Here is a 13133-nt window from a genome sequence, read left to right as displayed (position 1 = left end):
TCTCCATATTTCATGGTTTCATGGGATAATTTTGACTTTTATTATAGCACGTGTTCTGAACAAGGCGAGAAAAGAGCCACTCAAATACCAAATATTCATGAAAAGTTAAAACGTCAAGTCAAAGGTTCTGGAGCTGCTCCTCGTTTCAAAGCTCTTCTATGTAAATTCTCTGGTCGCGTAAACGAACTGAAGAAGGATCTTATAGGTCACACGAAATGTCAGCTACTCATCGTGCATATCATGGAATCTGTGAGATTTGTTTTTTCCAACGATCAGTTTGATCGAATAATTTTTGCTACTTTCAATTAAGACACAGGGTAGGCTTTTCCCCGAAACTGTAGATTCTTTGCATCGCTATAAAAATATCCGATGCAAGTTTTTTAATTTTTGTGTTTGTTTTTTAATCTTTGTCTCTTGTATTTTATTATTTCACCGTTTATGAATTATCCGTCGTGATTTGTCTGACTAGGGGAAGCATCTTGATGAAAACAATTTAATAACTGCTTTCTTGTCGGTTTTTGAGGAAAACGGAAACGATTTAATAAATCTGATGCATTTTTGAACGAATAATAAAACTACGATTAAGCTCGAATTAGAAAGCGCGTTTCTCTCGTTTCAACGGTTCCGTATATCAGACGCAAAAAATGAAAAAGGAAGAGAACTTAATACCGTAATGGAGCGTAGAAATATATCGTGTAATATATGAAATATAGATACTGTGAAAACCGACGAATTAAAATTTAAATACGAGCTGCTCAAATTAACAAATTGTAGTTTTTAATAATGTCCCAATTTCATTGAAATTTTACTTTCTAATTTATGAAGTTGATTAATATGGCTTGCGTGCATGCCGCATATTAACAAGCAGTCGTTTAATATTCCATCTACCAATAAACATAAAAAATGGAAAAAATGTAATCCTACAATAAAGGCAATATTATACGAAACTCGCGACTATCTTATGCAAATTAATTTTTACAAATTTATTCGCTGATTCTTTCGCAGGATTTAAGTTTCCTTGAACCAACAGATGGTCTGGTTCGAATGTTTGTACGAAACGGAATATCTTAAAATTTCTTTTTCTTAAACCCAAGCATTCTACTGCCAAACGAGAAATTTCACCGCACTGCAACATCGTGCAATATACCTCGCAAGGGTTAGGAGTACAATGCACTCCACTCTGTTTGACCTAAATTCGCGACTTCGAACGAAAGCGTAAATATGCTGCTCAAAAATAATTAGACGAGCATTCGGCAAGCACTTCGATGATTACTCGGCTAACGATGTACGATACTTGAAATATGAGAATGATATCTAAACGAAGATTAAATAAATATCATAACGAACACTTTGCTTCCAATATTTTATACACTTTCGCATATTATGTGCATTGCATAACGGGTTAAAGAAATAAGAAACAAAAATTTGTATTTTCTATGCGTCATGTTCAATATTCGTTAAAGATTATACGAATTGAAACACTCGTACTCTTGCACGTTCATCTTTCGTAGAATTACTTTATGCGGCTGAAATATTATACAAACATCAACAGACGTAATTCTACCAGTACAACTGCAATCCCAATTCTAATTAACATCCAAGTCTCCGAATAACTCGTTCCCTTCTTCTCTGAATCCTTTCAATGTACGAAGCGTAGCCGTACAATCTCTGTAAATATCTACCGACGGACGACCATCGACATTCGTTGTGAAATTATCGCGGCCGTGGATTAAGTAAGAAGAAAGAAAAAAAAAAGAAAGAAATAGAAAAATGGGGAAGGAAAAAAGGAAAGGGACGAAGAAAGAAGAACGAAACGGTGACAGTGAACGAAACGAAACGAAACGAACTGGCGCGATACGACGTCCCCGTTGTGGTCGACCCTTAGCCTCGTTGCGGCTTCCAGTCTCCCAACCTCCGGGGTGTAATTTAATTCAAGGGTCGGATGAGTGAAGATAGATATAGGTGCACGAAAATGAGTATACCGAGTGGGCTGAGAAAGGGGATGCTGGAGATTGAGACGTGGTTGAGTCTCAATAGCGAACTAGGCACCAAGCAGTAGGAATAAACTTTTAGATGCATAAAATCTCTTTTCTCAAATTACTTTAGAACGACCAGTCTTTCTTGTTCCAATTTCTTTAAATTTCTTTTTCCCATTTATTTTCCATTTACTTATATATACGTACAAATTTGTCACGGTACTTCCAAAGCAGACGTTACGTACATGTAAATTTTCTTACTCGGGACATGTTAATCTTGTTATCAGAATGTCTGATTCCGTGTTATTTCAGTTATTTGAAAATCGTTTGGTGGAATTTAAATGAGAAAATGATGGGGGCTCGCGTGTAATAATTCGTCGCATTGCTGCAACTCCTGCAAATAGTTTGAATTTTCGCTATCGATCGCGAGCTTTGCTCTGTAAATACAAAACTCTGTCGATTAATTGTTAATTTAATAATTTTGTTTAACTATAGATTATGCGATGAAACAAAAATACAGAAAAATACAGAATATATACAGTTACTAGTTATCGTCACATAGTATTTGTTTGCGATTCCAATAAACTGAAATAATTGAAGTGATCGAACCACCATGACCGGAATGTAGCGTATTTTGTGGCACCATAAATAGCCATCGTAGAAAATCGAAGGTAAATAGGAACACCGTTAGGAGAATTTCATCGTCCCTGATGCAATCAAGGAAATTTGATCGGTTCACGGATCGCTTGGGTGTGCAGTTTTTCCAAAGTTTACCAGGAAACATACCTCATGCGGGGTGTCGATTGAACTATTGGTAAAACGAGTAGCCAACAACCGTTTCCAACCAGAAAGTTTCGAGGTTCAGGCTTTCGGGTTAAAGCGTGCCACTTTAAGTTTAACCAAACTAGCAAGTTTTGTTCGAGAACTTCTAGCAAATTTGTCTTTCTTCCTTATATCGATCGATGTTTTATTCATGACGAACCGTCAATCGGAATAGCGTTTCACAAATACTGAAAGATTTCATAGATGGAAGATGAAATTGGTAATTAGAAGAAGAGCAGATTAAGAGGTAAATACAGGCGGTGTTTTACATTTGAGAAGTACATTAACATAATTAACGAGCATTCATTCGTATACGATAGATTTTAGATCGACGAATAATACATTTGTTTAATAATTGACAGTTAATATAACCGTTGAAATCGACTATTACATTTAATTGTTAATTTATTTTGAAATAACGAATCTACGTGTAATTTATAGGAAAATGAATTTATTGATTATACAACGATACTCGTAAATACGTAGACACAGATTTATGCATTTGCATGAACAATACGTACGAGTCACTAAATGATACGAATAGACGATAAACTAACGATCAGAAATGATATTTGCTATTTTTTTTTTTTGTGAAATCAACGGATTGTATCGGGTTGTTGGAAAAATTCACAGCGTGTTTAAGGGAGTTAAACTGTCTTGAGAAAGATATGATCAAATAAAATGCTAAATTATAATCTTTATCGGACATTAGAAGAAACTACTGACAAACATCCCGTTAATTATAAAGATTTTGTTGTTGATCTTGTTCAATTTCATTCGCTGAACGTATCACATTTATCGGTTATTTTAGAATTTTTGAAGAAATTCGAGTAAAATGTAGTCGAAGGGAAAAAGAACAAAAAGCTTTACGAAAAAGAGAATTTGAAATTGAATTGAATTTGAAAAAGAAATTGAAAGGGACGATGCATATATATTACTCGATACAATATTAAATTCTTGAATTTCGCTTTGCGAACAATTTAATTTCTGTTTTTATCGATGATCGAGAATTTCGATTCGAGAATGGTACGCGAGTGAAAATATTGATAAACATTACTCGTCTTGCCAAAACGAGATAGTTATTTATCGGAATACTGAAATGAAAAATTAAGACAGGAAGTTCGCTCGAAACCGTAAGTTAATTAAAAGCAGAGTTGTTGCCTGAATTTCAACGCTTTCGAATGGCACAAATAACTGGGCAATACGACAAACGAGTTTATTTTGCGAGGCGTGAGTTCAGACGTGCTTTCAAACTTTAAACAAAGCATATCAAACGATCTTCCGAGTTAGTCGAAATTAAGAGTAGAATTGAATACTAATATAATTAATACGATTTAATATAAAACATTTATGTATGTATTATAAAACATTATGTATAACATTTTGTTTGATTTACAAAAATGGTTTTTCTAAATTATTCTCCTTGGAATAGTATATTTTATCGAACGAAAAGGTACAAAAATGTGTCCATAATCATTTATACATCATTTATAAAGCTAACGCAGTTGTCTGGCATGGAATTAAATTTTTATCAAATCAGCATCATCTGTTTTACGTCAAACAAAGTATGTAAATCGCATCGATCGATTCCACGGAGAGTTATCCTTCGCGATTTCATTCTGTTTCCGGTCGCACGGCGTAATATTCGCCTTTTAATACCAGAAACATGAATGAATTCTGGAGTGGTTTCTACCTCGCTTTTTCCTCTTGTACTTCACCTACTAAATTGCTAACGATCCAATCTCAGATAATAGCTCGTTTCTTCGTTTCCCATTAGCAAAGTAGGCACAACGCGCTGTTACGGTTAACTTTTTAATATGCATGAACATGCGTGTACATACTCTTATACTCGTATAGAAATATGGTAGAAATACTTAAATAAACGATAATTATTTCGATACAGGAATACGGATCAATCTATATTTCTATGTTTAAGATTAAAATTACGTTTGGATCGACCTCCTTCATCGCCTTTAGCCTTCATCGCCTTCATCACAAAAATATTTCTAGCGATTTATACCATTTTATAATTTAATATTCGGCTCTTAAGGAAGCTAATACCAATATAATCGCGTTAGTGTATATTTCGATAGGCGAATTAAATATTAAATAATTATTAAGGATAACGCAGTTTGGATTTGCTCGGGACGCATTGCATTCGGAGAACGAAGCCTATAGAAAGAGTGTTTCACTTGCTTTCAAGAAAACTCGAGAAAATAAGAATATCAATCTTCAAACGAACGAGTGCTAGGAGCTAAGAGAAGCCATCGCCGTAAAGCGTTTCTCCTTTCCTATCATGTTCACGATAAGCTACAAACATTTTATTCAATCGTGGGATTTGTCACGATGTCATTAACAGAAGAGCTTCGGGATTCTTGATATATTGATTGATTGATGGAATATGATAGGGTTTCTCATTTACCATGCACCTGTGCCCTTGTGCACGAAGATTTCAAGATTTCACACTACGGAATTCCTGCATTTAGAATTCAAGAGCGAAGAATTCCAAAATCTCGTACTCGGGACTCCAGACTGCAGGATATTAAGATCCCAGATTTCAGTAGAGCGCAAGACCGCAAATTCCAAATCCAAAAATTCGAAGATTTCACCCTAGGGAATCTTTGGATTTGGGATAGAAGACTAGAAACCTTCAACGTTCGAAATTTAGGACCTTTAACAGGATACCGTGAGTCCAAATGCAAAAGTTCATAGCCTGTGAATCGAAATCTTCTATACTTACGATAATTATACCTGAATGCACGTTTCGTGATCCATGACGCGGAATTTAGTATTTAGCGTCAGAAGATGCGAAGGCTGACGGCCAATTTGACGTACATACACGATATATCTTCTAATTTATCTCGAATACCCTTCAAAGGGGCTGTAGAATTCCAGCTGCCACAGCTCGGTGGTGACCTAATTTGAGGTTAATAACTCTATAATTGTAGAATTCAGAGACCGACAGTTGTACGGTTAGTCTGGACATATTGTACGTCTCAGAGTTCAGGAATTCTAGCACCTAGTGGCGGCCACTGATCAATTTTGCGGTTCGAGAACCCTAAAGATCTACATCATGTTGCAGGAGCAGGTGTAGATTCCTGTATATCACAGGATACGTGGTTAACGTTAGCCCTTGTCTCATGACTTTCGAATCAAAATGATCGAGGTTTAAGAAAGTTCCAGCCGCGTCTTATGACCCTAGAGACGTAAAGTTTCTATTCTCCCAGTCCAACAACGAACTTTCATCGGGTGCTCTATCTTTGAATTAATACTTAACCCAGTCACATAGCAATTTCCTCGCATTAAACGTTCTTGCGCATACGTGAATGGATAGTAGCAGGCTTCGTCGAAATTTTTATTCAGACGGTTTGAAATCCAAACTATGTTTCTTAAGTCGAAATTCTCGAAATCGGTCGGCGATATGGTTCAGACACGATTCGCCAAACTGTCGACTAAACCCGTATTGTTCGACAATTTTCAAGGAAACCGATGTTCCGTGAGCTGTAAGAGCTACGCTCCGCCGGTCTTAGGAGCTTTTCCACCTTATCGGTTTGCCACCCTTTTCATTGTCGTTCTCGGCTTGTCTACAAGGTAACGCGCGTTACCTCGTCGATCACGTAAAAACAGAAGCTTCAACATCTTTACGATCCTCCGATGCTCCATCGTTATAGCGTTTACGCGTTGATCGTCACGGCGATCCGAGTTGGTAAATTTTTTACAACGATTGAAACAGGATGAATTTCTTGGATTAAAAGAATGTTCAACGATGTCAATGATTTCGATAATTTATATATATAGATTATGAGAGAAAAATTGTGCAAATATATACGATAGAATATTTTGCACGAATTAAATGTTATGCTGCAATACATTTCAAGCTATCGCGGCTGCCAGGGCAATATATATATATACACATATATCTAAAATCGATATAACAGTTAACGTATTAACTAAAGTTCGATGTTGAAATTGTGCAAACATATTTCTCAATGTTGGTAAAATTTATGAATTATAACTTTTGGATCTGCCTTCGTGCAATGTCCACGCAGCCTGAAAGTGTAAATTCGCGATTAATCTGACGCAGCCAGGCGAATAAATTTCTAACGCGGTTTGAAGAGATAGCCTGCGGTTATATGATTTTGTTTGGTATTTCGAGAGCAGCATAAATCGAGAGAATGCATCGTTTAGCAATGCTAGTTTCGATATATTTGGATGAACTTAACGGGAAAATCTACAATCAAGTAATTCTCAAAGAAAATTATTCTAATTATCTCACGTTATAAAAGCTTCAACATCTACATACATACAATCTTATTCAAATTTTCGTAAATCTATTACAAACTAAAACTAAATTTTCCACATCGTTCGACCTTAATCTCCGAAAACAACAGTAAGAGAATTTCCTCGTAACTGCTATTTGAATTTAAAATTCGCCAAGCCGTTTCACAACTTAGTCTAAACTTCTTAGTTTAAATTGTCTTCCCTTTTTGGGGATATTTTTCAGCTGCGAGGAAAGTTATTTCCGATCACAGCGTTTCGAGGCGCCGAGGATCGGTTGGCGCTCTTTATCCGTTCTGCAACCGCACGCGGTTCACCGTGCCAGCGATACTGAAATTTAGTATAGGCGAGTCGCTTAAGTGGCGCGTTTCGTGCGCTGACGGATCGATAGCCCCGAAGATGGAAGATATGCAAAGCGTCGTTCACAATGAAACTACGCCGGAAGGGTGCATATTCCGACCACGGAAATCGCGTATTACGCGACACTGCTTGAAAAAGATAACTACAGAACCGGGATAGACCGATTCTGTGCAATGACGAATGGATCGCGCATAAGTTTATGTGTTTATATATAAATTTAGATGCACGGGACGTACATAATACACGAAATGCGTATGATGTGTAAAAGTATACAAAATATTAAAAAAAAAAAAAAAATCAACCGTTACAATAAAATTCCATTTATGTGAGTCTGGTGGGGATCAAGTAGTTCATTTAACTGCAGTTCATATAATAGGAGTTCACGTCCAGATAAGTGGATTTAATCGACGGAAATTCGTTTAACCGGGCACTAACCAAAATTTCGTTCAACTAAATGGAGTTCGTATAAAGGCAGTTCTATTGTGCAATATTTATAGCGAAACGAAATAAATCTCTGTTTGGTTGTTTCATAAAAAATATGAATTTGTAGAAATGTTCTACTCGTAGTATACAGGTTTGACTATTGCGTGGGAGATTCGAAATTGAATCTTAAAATATTGAAGCTTAGCTAACCTAATTCACTCTATTTTACGGTGTACTATAAAATTGAAAATTCGCTTAAAAACTAGCAGAATATACGTGCGTGTGAAATTGTATTTCGTTGCTTATGTCGTGGACAACAACAATTTATAACGCTCGAGAAACATCGTATTGCACAGCCATATGCGACAAATCTCCATTTCTACGAAATAAAAGTTCACTTCTTTCCTGGTAGTACGACGTTCGTCATATTTCGTCCATTTATCAAGCGGAAGTTTTCCAATGAATGCTTCTTCGGACGAAATAAGATGCAGACGAATCGGCGTTTTTCTTGGCTCCGAAATAATACACAAACGTCAAGGAGAATTAATTTTTGGCGCTAATGCGCTACTTCACTCGGCACGGCGCCTCTTCAAAGCACACGTTAAATACTGTACATGTATCAGGGTACAAGACGATTGAAGTCTCTTCAAAAAGAGTTTCGTATAACCGGAAGCTGAATATCCGACAGCGCAAACAATGCCAAGAATCGTTCTCGATTCTGCTTTCGTTTCGTCACGACATATAGGAATTCGACAAATTATTGCATCAACTTCTGTTCGACCTTTCTAGCTCTGCATGGTACAAATTAATTAATTTTTTTTATTAATATGGTACAGGTTAACTACTAAATAGATTTGTAGAGTTTACAGGTGTTGTAATCTGTTAAGGACGAAGATCACAATATCATAAACGGATTACGGAGTCTTAGGCATTTTTATATTTTTATGGACGTAACTAGAGAAACAGGACATAAATAAATAGAAAATTGTTTCATCTACTAAATATCGTAATACCCTACTTTACTTTCAAGATACTATACTTCGAATATTTTACATATTTTTGCATTACAACTTGTAAATTTCTTGGATCAAAAAAATGTTCAACGATGTCAATGATTTAGGTAATTTATTTATATAGATTATAAGAGAAAAATTGTGCAAGTATACGCGACAGAATATTTAGCACGAATTAAATGTTATGCTGTAGTATATTACACAATATGCATTATATTGATATCGGTAGTCCAATCATAAGGACCGAACTTACGTTCGTGTACACGAATTGCATATAATTGGAGAATATTGGCGCGTAGATAGAAGGAGACGTCAAAGAGCGAGCCAAATTACAATCAGAGTCGAGTTAAGTATCTCGATTCCGTTCTAATTGATTCTATTGTAAAATATAGAGCCGAGGTTCTATGTGAATGCTAAATCTTAAAGCGAAATGCCACTTACATCCTCCTATTTCGAGAGGTGCGGACGACTGAAACCTGCTTTCATTTCAGTTGAATTTACTGCTTTTGCCATACTCCTTTCACTGGCTAAATATTATATTTTTTCATCATTATAGTAATTATCTTAAATTTTGTAAACCGTTGTTCGTAGAAATTATAATAAATTACTTAATATTTTATCGACTTTATACCGATTTTCGAAAACCCTACGAATTTCTGCTTGCAAGAACAAATTACATCTTTTCGGGAATTCGTTTAATAATGCACTTGGAGACGGATATTAACAAACGAAGTCGATAAAAACGAATAAAGTGTATGTCGTTCGGAAGCGGTAATTATGATGCCAGCTTGACTTGCAAATTATAACGAGGATCGTTTTCCATCGCGCGGTAATCAATTTCATATTATCTCGGTAGTCTCGAACGATCAATTATTTCACCGAGATATCCACTAAGGACAGAGCGTAAAACTTCCTGCGAATCGAGATATTTGATCGAATTTGGATTTCTCAAAGACTCGGGATTCCGTATAGTAAAGAGAATAACATTACGCTAAATTACATATATTTCGATCGTTTTTTTTAAATAAAAGAAACTCGATCCATTCTTTGTTATAAAATGTTGAAATAAGATTATTATTATTATTATCCTCAAGATAATAAGCGAGATCAAGATACAAGATTATATTTATAGTACAATGCGCCTTCTGGCGTAGTTTCTGTTCTAAAGTGCTTGTCTTTATTACGTTGTAAACAAATTTAGACAGTCGTTCAAGTTCAAGTAAAACGTATAAACAGCGTTCGCAAACAAGCATTAAAGTTGTATCGCGAATCGAATTGCAACTCCAAGTGCCACGGTGCCTGGGTCGCCGTGTTCTATGAATACGAAACGCTGTAGCCCGCATATCGTGATATTTATTACAGCATCAATCCACGATACAACTGACCAACGTGGCCATAAAACCTATCTAAACCAGAAGAATATAATTTCATATTCGACGGTTTTGTTTGAGATATAAAAGTTTGTCATCGTGCTTACTACACTTGCAATTTTCGCTTTTTATCGCCGTGGTATTAAAGATATCGAGCAAATAAATTCGATAAAGTAAAAGGAGAAATCTCGCTATTTCAAATATCAGTTTTAATCCTATCGGCAAACGGTCTAGATATTTCAGCTTGTGCACGAGTTTGCATTTCGGTTGTTAATCTATCGATCGCGAAGGCCAATTTTCATGGAATGGTGACTTCCGTTCAATTTCAATCATCGCTGTCTTTACACGAAGGAGACTATCCAGCTGGTAAATCGGTTCGGTTAGAGAGCTGCGACAAGGCGACGGAAACAATACATTTTATTTATCTGTTAATCGAATTTTAATGATTTCGTGATATTTGAAGGATCATCCATTTTTTCTAATCTTACGATTATTGCGGTGTTTAGAGGATCTTTTTTTTTCTTTTTTTAATGAATTATATTTACGATTAGTTTGAAAATATTGTAATTTTGAAGAGAGATAGAAAAGTAGTTTTTATTACCAATATATATGTTTTTAATTGTACCGAATATAATATCTTGAAAATTAGCGAACCATTTGATGAAATGCTATTGAAATTGAGTTCAAAGCAGTTGCATGTAATTACGATAAATGTCTGCGAGTGCGCCTAAATTTTGTAGCGTGCATTTCAGTTTTGCGATAAAATTAATGGAATTTTACAAATTCTAGTCATCCTTTGATTATCCTGTTTGACGTAGAATCGTAAAAGAGCACTGTGTGACTTATAATTTGTAAGCTAAGAGTTCACTAATATATTTGGTACACATTTCAAAGCTACTCAAAAAGTATACTGCTAGTTTATAATTTATCGCGCAGAAGTCTACGACGTGGAAATTATCACGGAGAACATATTCCTGCAGAAAATTTTTACGTTAGTAGAGGTTCTTTGGAAAGGTTCGTAAAGGAACTTTGCGTTCCCAACGAACAAAGCGATCGTTGCGTCTCACGAATAGGTTCAGCGATTGCATCCGTTCCAAATATCGGGCCTAAAATAATGGTGTCTACGCATTATTTCCGCCAATTGCATCTTTCGTGTGTGCGTCTAAATTTATGTGATACTTATAGTACGATATTGGAAAGCAGCCTACTATCAGTTTCGACTATAGCGTTGGCTCACGAATAATTTATCGTACTGTGAGCTACTAAAATATTATAATACGAGAGAGAGAGAGGGAGAGGGAGATAAATAATTCATAATGCTTGTACGATGGTTAAGTTTTGATAAAGTATATGGAAATGGACCAAGAAATTTTAAGTGTATTAAAGAGATAAGTTTTCTATCGAATTTTTCACTTTGTTTCGATAGTTTCGAAGGAAAAGTTTCTCGTCGGATCTCTCGTGACTCGTAGCTACGATTTTGTTGATATTAGTTCTAATGCTGGATTTTAAACTGTCGCCTAGGCGATTTACATTCTTCGGATGTTTTTGCATAGTTCTGTGTTTTTCGTGCTTACGGACCTTTATATTAAATTCCCAGCTTTCCACTTCATTCTTCTATTCGCTCTTATTCTGTCCTTCTAGACGCCTTTTTTTAACGGGTGCAAATCTTTACATATAAATTCGGGACTTAATTTATTTATTTAGTATATTATTGGTTTCGCGTCTTCCGCTTCTATCCATCAGTCTCGGATCGCTGGTGGTGAATTGTTAATATGACGAAATAGGTTTGTGATAATAATCCTATTCATGTTATAGAACCCTTCATATTTAATTCGATTCTTGAATTTCTGCTCTCATTTCGACAAGCAAAAAGACTCTTGATATTTTATTTGCGATTGGATTAAAGATAATCGAAATACGACGTAAAATACCATATTTAAGGAAACTCCAAGTTACCAAAAATCCTCAGCACCATCAACGGAGAAAAAGAAATTCATTGGACGCTCATGGACAGCAACAGATCAAGCATCCCACATTTTAATTCCCAAAATCAACAAAATGCTGCGTTAATATGCCGAGCATCCACTTCGTACCAATTCAGACGTTTTTACTTTCAGCTGCTCAGAAAGACTAACATCGTATCGTCGATCACGAAGGACCTAAATCCATTCCATTTCCATCGCACGAAGCCTTACAAATCCAATCATCATCCAACACCAATCATTCTGTCGAACAATTTGCAAAAAAAAAAAGTGAATCAGCGAGCAATCAAGCAAGCTGGCCGAGCGAAGTAAAACGGTTCATCAAACGGTATTTCGCGGGATTGTCCCTGGTGGATTCGTCGAATCGCATACATCGGTTCGGCGAAAAAATAATTATTCAACGGCGCGGTGATCCATTCTGAAAGCGTTTCCCTCTCGATTCCAGGCCGGAACGTACGGAAGCTTTCACGGATTGGCTTTCGCCATCTGACTCGTTGCGCGGCACGCTTGCGCGGCTTTCAAGGCGAGCTTTTGAGCTTTCGAGTCGCACCGCGAGCTGAGACACGTGGAGTCGTCTATCCTTTCGCCGAGCGGATTTCACGTTTTCCGCGTGTCGCTCGAAACCGCCTCGTGAAAACGATCAAAAACCAAAGTAAAACAAACTAAAAGAGAAAAATAGCAATCGAGTGATTTGAGCAAATCGAATCGTTAAACCAGTTCGTTAATTTCTTCTCCATGAATCGTTCGAATAAAAACGCTCCGACGTATTGTTGACATGTGATTCGCGCGCAATCGGTAGGAAATTGTGCCTCGCGATTTTCAGAATCAAGCCAGACGTGAAGTACGAAAAATTGCAGTGAGTGTTTTAATTGGTGAATAAATACGCGACACACCAAGTGTGCTGCCAAA

The 13133-nt window shown here is 36.3% G+C and overlaps 1 protein-coding gene across 3 annotated transcripts in view; it reads left to right on the top strand.

The window, feature by feature from the left end:
- Positions 1-13133, top strand: part of LOC117233418 (calcium/calmodulin-dependent 3',5'-cyclic nucleotide phosphodiesterase 1-like) — a 208193-nt gene that overhangs the window by 44096 nt on the left and 150964 nt on the right. The gene's annotated exons all lie outside the window — the stretch shown is intronic.

This window comes from Bombus vosnesenskii, unplaced genomic scaffold, assembly GCF_011952255.1.
Source record: "Bombus vosnesenskii isolate JDL3184/JDL3185 unplaced genomic scaffold, Bvos_JDL3184-5_v1.1 scf7180000013295, whole genome shotgun sequence".
Taxonomy (NCBI): domain Eukaryota; kingdom Metazoa; phylum Arthropoda; class Insecta; order Hymenoptera; family Apidae; genus Bombus; species Bombus vosnesenskii.
Note: the sequence above shows the minus strand (reverse complement) of the source record. Positions and strands in the feature narration are given on the sequence as shown.